The following is a 5,941-nucleotide window of genomic DNA, read 5'->3' on the forward strand; positions in this document are numbered from 1 at the left end:
TCATCTGGAAGGTCAAATCCAAAAGAAAAAGGGATTTGTGGAATGGGATGGGAGAGGGGGAGCAGGGTCCTTGCACCAAGTGTACTGGTGAGCAGGGCAGGTACCTCATCCTTTCCTAACTACAATACAGACACAGGAATAAACCAGCTCCCAAATCAAATGGAATTTGGTCCCAACAAAGCACCCTGTGGAATTTAGGGGCAGGATGACTCAGGTGTCCCAATCCACCCCTGCAAGTTTAGGCTGATTTCCAGATGTGCAGGACAATGCCTTTCTCCAGCCCTTCAAATCCTTGCAGTTGTAGTCAGGGGAAGCAAAATGCTCCTTAGAAACCCTGGGAGCCCCGAGCCTGTGGTGCCTCTGCCATGGCTGTGTTTTTGTAGGGCTGCTCTGGGGTGTCACCAGGAACAGGCAGTAAAACCAAATCTCTGTGTCTTCCTTCTACAACTTTCTGTGGTCCCACCCAAACCCAGCTGGGGGATGGTGCTGGAAATCCAGCACAGTTTGGAGCAGGGGTGGGGGGTGGGGGGTTATAATTTCCACTTGCAATTTAGCTTGGAATCTTTACTCAGCCCATCTTAGAAAATCAAGAAGCTACTCCAAGAGACACGAGGAGCCGATTAGAATTCCTAAAATATTGTGACTTGAATCAGTCTCCTCAGTTTGATGGAGAGGGTGGAGAGGGGAAGGATGAATCCTGATTTCCCAGCCTGGTGGGGGAAGGGCCCTGCTGTGTTAAAGGAAACCAAAACGAGACAAGAAGGTGGTTGCACCTTCACGAGCTCAGCCAACCTCAGGGTGAGCTGCATCACATCCATAATCCTCATTCCATATTCCACAAACAGCTTCCACCTCTGCTTCCAGACATCCACCCACCAGCCCCTGAGCAGGGAGATGTTCCTCGCATGACAACCACGGGGTTCGGTGGCTCGGGAGCCGTGGAGCGAAAACCAAAAAGGCACCTGGCCCATCTGCCACCACCCCCCTCCAGAGGCTCCACCCGGGGCCAGGGAATCACTGGGAAGCCAGGGAAGCCCGGGGTTCTTCCATGCCCCAGTCTGAGGTTGAATCAGAGAATCCCCCAAAGGTTTGGGTTGGAAGGGACCTTCAAAGATGGTCTGGTCTGACCCCAGCAGGTGTTTGCTTGCAGGTGGCATTTCCTCAGCTCCTGCCTTCAAGGGCTGGCATTTCCCTTTTCCCTTTCCCAGTCTGGGCAGAGCAAAGAGGGGCAGCAGCCCTGGCTGGGCTGTGTGGGGTCCCCAGGAGGTGCTGTCTGGTGGGAAGTGTCTCTGAGCTGGAGGAGGAGGAGGAGAAGGGCTGATGGAAGAGCAGCAGGTGCTGGTTTGGGGGAAGCAGTGAGAGCATGAGAGTGACAAGGCTGGAAGAGCAGATCCCAGGCAGATGGAAACCTTTAGAAAATTGGGCTAAAGCAAAGTGGAGTCCCAAAGGCCAAACCCTCCCTGATGAGAGGGACCTGCCCCAGCATCACCTCTTACAACTCCCTCCAGCTGCACCTGCCAGGGAGCAGCAGCAGTTTGGGAAATCAGACCCTTTTCCAGGGTTTTTCAGTCCTATGAACAAGTTTCTTGGACAGAACTCATCTAGTCCCAACCCCCTGCCATGGGCAGGGACACCTTCCACCAGACCAGGTTGCTCAGAGCCCCATCCAGCCTGGCCTTGGCAGGTTGCTGACGTGGAATCAGAGTAGCTGGCAGAAAATGGGAGTATTTCAGCCCAGCATCCAATTGTTTGGAGTCAGGAACACTTTCCTTGGAACCTCATGGCTTTAGACATTGCCTAAAATAGGCACATTGAGCTCCGTTGCCTGAAATGTTGTGGCTGTTGCTCTCTGAGGTGCTGCAAGGTATCCATGAGATCCCTGGGGCTGGAAAACAGGATACGGGACCAGTGGAACTACCACACCCTTCTAAAGAGACATCCAAAGGCTGAGGAGCTCCTGTTGCATCTAAGAAGGAGAGAGACCCCCCCAGGGAGGGCAGGAGAAGCCCCTTTCACTGCCTCCCTCCAGCTGCCACCAACCCCATGGCAGGGGGGGACTGGCAGCTCTTTAGGATCCCTTCCTACCCCAACCATTCCATGATTCCATGAGCTGACACACCTTGTCAGCTGCCAACGCTGGACCTGTGGTGATGGCACCCTCTGGAGTGGGAAAACATCACCAGGAATTTACAGGAGGAACGAATGGACAGAATCCCTTGGCTCGTGTCTGGCAGCCAGGAGGAGGAGGAGGAGGAGGAGGAGGAGGAGGAGGAGGAGGAGGAGGAGGAGGATGACTCAGCCTTCCCAGCTTCCAAGTGCCTGGATCTGTGGCATGAGCAGAGGCAGGAAAGCACGCTGGGCTGCAGGTCCTGCTCCTGAGGGAATTTGTGCCAGGCCATGGATGGATCAGCTGCTGGATCTGGTTGGGAGAGAGTTGGGTGAGGGCCAGAGGGATCCCTGGGCTGCCAGTGTGGGACCAACTCAGCTCATGCCCTGCCAAAGGAATCTCCCTTTCATTCCAGCTCCTTAGGGGCTCCTGGGGGAAATCTCCACCAGAATGACAGAGCCTGGGTGACAACACACGAGGAGCAGGGCCTGGAGGAGGGCTGAGGCTGGGGGGGCTTGGCAGGACCTCGTGGGGCAGATTTCTTGTTGAGGGTTTGCTCCTTGTGGGTAAATCCATGAATCTCAGTGAGGTTTGGGATGCCCTGGGTGACAAATTGTCTGTGGACTCCATCCCATTTTCACACTGTGCCTGTGGACTAAAATACACCTAAAAGTCAATTTGGCCACTGAATTTTACTGTTGGGACAAATTGTTGGGTTGTAAGAACAGCAACTTCAGAGGGGACCAGGCTGGCCCAGCTTCCCTCCATGCCTTGGTTTGGAGCAGCTTCTCAGGCTGCAATTCTAGTCCAGAATGGAGCAGCACTTGCATCTTTGGCATTCAACCCTCCCAGGCTGGGAACCTCAAATATATAGCAAGGAAAGACCTCACTAAGGTTGAATTACAAAATCCCAGAATTGCTGAGGTTGGAAAAGACCTCCAAGATCATCAAGTCCACCCTGTGCCCCATCCCCACCTTGTCCCCCAGCCCAGTCCCAATCACATTTCCCTTCAATTCTAAAACTAGTGTTTTCCACTAATTAACAGCCCCCAAATTAACAGCAGCAACTAATAATTTCATGCTCTTGCTGGCTCTCAGCACTGATTTAAAGCTGAGTGAAAGATCAGAGGTTCATGTCAGCCCTTGTTTATTGAGAGCCGAGCAAGAGCCCTTTGTGTCTTGGAGTGGGCAGAAGAAATAAAGCAAGGGCAATAAATATTTGTTCTTTGCCTGCAAAGGAATTTCCCTGTAAGCCTCACCAGTCTCCAAAAATATCTTGACATGTTATTTTCCCCTCTCTCCTCTTGCTTCTCGAAGCTGTCACTGTGACAGACAGGGGAAAGTGCTCTGCAAACACCCCTCTCCACGGGGAAACCTTTCAGCTGCCTCTGAATTCTCTGTTTAATTTTTATTTTCATACCTTCAGTGTGTTTCCTGTACCAATTTTTCAATTCAGGAGGAGGGATCATTTGTTTCAAGCCTGACTTAACTCCCTGACTCTCTGATTTTCCCGTTATTGTGCCTTTCAGAATTCCTCCCTCTCAGAACTCTGGAAGCAGTTTTCCATCTGAGGATTTAGGTGCCGAAAGCTAATAATGGGCTGGTTAAAATTTAATTGTTTTTCTTTTGTAGGGGAAAATAAATAAATGAATAAAGATTAGCAGCTGTGCTACTAAAACACACACAACATGCCAGGGTGTGCCTGCAAGCTGCCTGCTGAGATGGATTTGCTGGGAGCTGTTGGAGATAATTCCTCAGATGGATCTGCTCCACAGCTCTGCCTCCTCACAATGAGCAGAGTGTGTTTCCTGTACATTAATTAACCATCTGAAACCAGTTGAATATATTTATAAACCCATTTCAGAAGCCTGAGTTTCAGTCCAGGCATCACTCACAGGCTGATCCTTGTTTTTTTTCTTTAATCTCGAGGCACTGAAAAGCTGCTCGATGCCTCTGAGTCTGGTTGACAGATTTATGAAGAGGTTCAGAGATGGTTTGGTTCATCCCAGGGGAAATCTCCACCAGACTGACAGAGTCTGGGTGAGAACCCACGAGGAGCAGGGCATGGAGAAGGGCTGAGGCTGGGGGGGCTTGGCAGGACCTTGTGGGGCAGATTTCTTGTCGAGGGTTTGCTCCTTGTGGGTAAATTCATGAATCTCAGTGAGGTTTTGGATGCCTTGAGTAACAACTTATCTGTGGACTCCATCCAATGTCTGCTTCAAAACGAGCTGGGTTTCACTCTGGGAATAGCCAGGCTCAGTTTCTCAAATTAGCAGCTTTTCTCCTTTTATTAAGGCACAGCCATCAAGTGTTGGGCCCTTCTGGGTCATCCCAGGTGAGGAATGCAGGAGGTGCATTGAACCCACCTTCATGGTTCCAGGAGATCAGGCTCTACAGCTGGGAACATCCGAATTTCAGGAAGAATTTCTTCACTCAAAGGGCTGTCAGGCACTGGAAGGGGCTGTCCAGGGAGGTTTGGAGTCCCCAGCCCTGGAGGTGTCCAAGGATGTGGTACTCAGTGCTCTGGGCTGGGGGACAAAGTGGGGATCAGGCACAGGGTGGACTCGATGATCTTGGAGGTCTTTTCCAACCTCAGTGATCCTGGGATTCTCTAATTCAGCCTTAGTGAGGTCTTTCCTTGCTATAATGTGCCCATGGACATTTCTGTGGGATCCAAACCTCACACTGAGCATTTGCTTTAGCATTCCTCTCTTCACTTTCTTTCAGAGACCAGTTCAATCTGACTTTTTTCTACAAGCACAACAAGGGGAAATTCTGAGGGACCGAAGAAAAAAGTAGTGATTTTGGAAATGTCAGAATATTTGAACAGGTTTTGATTGACATGAAGATCTCAGCCTTGTCAAAATGGAAATGTTGCTTTTGTGTTTGCTGCAAGACCAGGGCCCAGGGCTCACCTCTGCTCAAGGGAGAGGAAAGTACAGGATGGCACTTACAGAAAGGGGACTAAGAGAAAGAAATGGCTAATTCCATGTGATTTGGAACCCCATGGAGTAAATGGGGAAATGTGATGTGGGGTTATAAGTGTGGTGTTATTGTAGGAGCCTTTTGGCTCCTGCATCTCTGCTGTTCCCTCTGCCCCCTCGGGTGAGACCCCCCTGCAGAGCTGCTCCAGCCCTGGGAACAGCACAGGGAGGATATGGAGCTGCTGGAGAGAGTCCAGAGGAGGCAACAAGATGATCAGAGGGATGGAGCAGCTCTGCTGGGAGGAAAAGCTGGGAGAGCTGGGATTGTTCAGCCTGGAGAAGAGAAGCTTTGGGGCGACCTGGTTGTGGCCTTCCAGGACCTGAAGGAGCTGCAAGAAACATGGGGAGAGACTGTTTCCAAGGGCCTGGAGTGACAGGACAATGGGAATGGCTTCCCACTGCCAGAGGGCAGGGGTAGATGGGATATTGGGAAGGAATTGTTGACTGTGAGGGTGGGGAGGCCCTGGCACAGGTTGCCCAGAGAAGCAGTGGCTGCCCCTGGATCCCTGGAAGTGTCCAAGGCCAGGTTGGACGGGGTTTGGAGCAACCTGGGCTAGTGGAAGGTGTCCATGCCCATGGCAGGGGGTGGAATAAGATGATCTCTAAGGTCCCTTCCAACCCAAACCATTCCATGGCTCTATGATCTCATTGCAGGTTGAGGAATGTGGCCTCCAAACCAGCAGCTCCCCAGCTTGCTGTGCCTCCCTCACCTGTGCAAGTCAGGAAAGTATCAGGAATTGTCCTTGTGGCTTTTCTGAAGCTCCCTGAGTGTTTGCAGAGCAGAGCAAAGGGGCAAGACCACGGGCTGAGATTTCCAGGCTGGGTTTCTTGCAGCAGGCACTGTCCCGGA

The 5,941-nt window shown here is 51.5% G+C and overlaps 1 long non-coding RNA gene across 1 annotated transcript; it reads left to right on the plus strand.

The window, feature by feature from the left end:
- The first annotated feature begins 1,236 nt into the window (after positions 1-1,236).
- LOC116798800 lies at positions 1,237-5,029 on the plus strand. Its single transcript, XR_004360949.1, has 3 exons — positions 1,237-1,335; positions 4,037-4,147; positions 4,835-5,029. It is a non-coding gene; the product is annotated as an uncharacterized LOC116798800 (long non-coding RNA).
- Positions 5,030-5,941: the final 912 nt, after the last annotated feature.

The sequence above is a fragment of the Chiroxiphia lanceolata genome, chromosome 26 (genome assembly GCF_009829145.1).
Source record: "Chiroxiphia lanceolata isolate bChiLan1 chromosome 26, bChiLan1.pri, whole genome shotgun sequence".
Lineage (NCBI taxonomy): Eukaryota > Metazoa > Chordata > Aves > Passeriformes > Pipridae > Chiroxiphia > Chiroxiphia lanceolata.